This window comes from Macrotis lagotis, chromosome 5 (assembly GCF_037893015.1).
Source record: "Macrotis lagotis isolate mMagLag1 chromosome 5, bilby.v1.9.chrom.fasta, whole genome shotgun sequence".
Taxonomy (NCBI): domain Eukaryota; kingdom Metazoa; phylum Chordata; class Mammalia; order Peramelemorphia; family Peramelidae; genus Macrotis; species Macrotis lagotis.
Genome location: NC_133662.1, coordinates 7,717,067 through 7,719,692, shown reverse-complemented (window position 1 = coordinate 7,719,692; position 2,626 = coordinate 7,717,067).

Below are 2,626 nucleotides of genomic sequence, written 5' to 3'. Positions count from 1 at the left end.
ACACCACCAGCTCTGTCATGGATGGATCACATTCTTTATGAAAAGTCCATCACAAAAGTTACTTCCATATTTTTCCACCATTGCCAATGCTGATTGCAAATCCCTTCTTTCATATTTCTCCACTGCCATATACTATATTTTCTCTCTCCTTTCACTCTGTCTCTGCTGTATAGCTGAGTGGCTCAGCAGACAGATTCCCGGCCCTGGGACCAAAAGGCCCAGAGCCCATGTAACACCCCTTAGGCCCAGAATCTACCCGGCCCTATGGTCCTGGACAGGCCATCCAATTCCAGCCCCTTGCAAGAAGTAAAAAAGAAAATGTGTTGTATCTGACCACTCTCCTCCCATGGTCCATCTGCTCCCCCATCACTCACATCCCTCCCGTCCCCCTGTCTGCCTTCTCTCCTTCTTACTCCTGAAGTCTATACCCCACTGAGTATATATGTTGCTTCCTCTCCTAGCCACCTCTGATGAGAGCAAAGGTTCCCTCATTCCCCCTTGCCTCCCCACTTCCATATCAATTCAATAGCTCATTGTAATAAAAAAATCTTATTATATGAAATATCTTAGCCTATTCCTCCTCTCCTTTTTCATTCTCCCATTACATTTCCCTTTTATTGACTCCATTTTTACACCACATTATATCTTCGAATTCAGCTCTCTCCTGTGCTTCACCTATAAACTGATCTATTAAATGAGAAGGTTCATTTAAGTATTATCAGTATCATTTTTCTATGCAGGATAACATGTAGCTCATCATTATTAAGTCCCTCATATTTTCCTCTTCTCCTCCACTCTCTATGCTTCACTTGAGTCCTGTATTTGAAGATCAAACCTTCTGTTCACCAACTTAAGTTTTAAAAGAGGGATAGCTGGGAGTTGAGCCCAGGAGTTTCAGAAAGGGGGGGGGGATATTGTGCAGTGGCCCCCATGTGAAAATCATCCCTTCCCTCACTAAGCCAGTGGTGGCTGTTCTAGGTGTGTAGAGTTATAAAGAAGGGAGGGGGATTCTTAAAGAGAAAAAGCTGTGGTTTGGGGAGAGTTTAGAAGAGTTTAAGAGAAAAAAGAACCTTTAAGGGAAAGATTGAGAAGTTATAGGAGGGAAGATTTTTTTTTTTATCCTTATGAGTGCCTGGGAAAGATCCCATGATTTCTCCCTGGGGTGGGGGAAGGGGGTGGTGGGTTGGACACGTGGTGGTCTTGATCCCATTCACCATCTTGTTAAGACTTGAACCCTATACTGAGACTGCCTAAGTGCCTCACCCACAGAGCGTAATTGCTTAAGCCTTAAAGGGAAAGAGACCCCTCCACAGGTGGATATGTGATTGGGAAAGAAAAAACTATATCCATGGTTAAGAGTCTCCTTTATTGAAAGGAAATCACGTTTAATGAATATGTACTGGCCACATGGCTTGGGTGATGACTTTCATTGTTTATAAAGTTTCTGAACTAGAATTTTGGGAAGCATGCTGAGGGTTTTTAGTGTTGTAACATTCTGAGGAAATTTGTACAGAATGGGAGGAATTAAATAACCTAGAATGTTAAATTAATTTGGGATTTTAAAACTTTACTGCAACACTTTTGGGTTAAAGAAAAGTGGTATTGTGTTACTAAGAAGAGAAATACATGTGCTATCAGGGATGTTTACTGATTTCTTTTGGGAAAAGTTTCTAAATGGTTTTAATGTTAAGCCTAATAATGTTAACAATTGTATTTTTATTTTGGATAGAGCTTTTGGAACGTGAGTGCTGGATTCTCTGTATAAGGTACTCTAAAGCTTTTTTTTTTTTTATCAAACTAAACTGTTGGGAACTTGAGTTGTAATTACATTTGGGTTTTAAATGTGTCATATGTATGAGATTGGATTATGAGAATTTGGGTAAAGACACAAAAGTTTAAAGAACCTAGGATATTCATTTTGCTCTTGTTCTATGGGAAATGAGATGTTTAAATAAGAATTTTATGATTAATGCATATTAACAATGTATGTTTAATTTTAAAAGAAGTCTATAATTTGGACTTCTCTCTTGGTAACTGCAGACAGCTGAGGGGGGTTCTGAACAAATTGTAATTGTGGTCTCTATTGTAAGGTAACTTATTGATGAATAAGATGTTTTTAATCAGGTATGTGATTTTCTTTTGTAACTGCAAAGAGATTATATTTGCAACATTTAGTTATCTATTGTGAATGTTATTTAAATACTGTATTGTTAAAGCCTGGGATTAATGTGAAAATATGAAAATATGAAAAAATATGACCCATTCTGGGATAGATCTGTGGGTTCATGAATAATTTAATAATGGAAGGATTGCTTTGTACAATCTAGTAATTTGTGTGTTACTCTTATTGCTGTTGTGTTATAATGAAATTAATAACGTATGTTGGAAATTTAAAGCTACCTAAGATGTTTTAATGGTTTTAAAGAATTCTGAAAAGTAATTTGTATGTTAGGGGGCAGCTAGGTGGTGCAGAGGATAGAGAGCACTAGGCTTTGGAGTCTGGAGACCTGAGTTCAAATGGGCTCTCAGATACTTGGTGATTGCCTAGCTGTGTGACCTTGGACAAGTCACTTAACCCCAATTGCCTTGCCAAAAATATCCATTTTTATGTTGAGGATGGATAGTA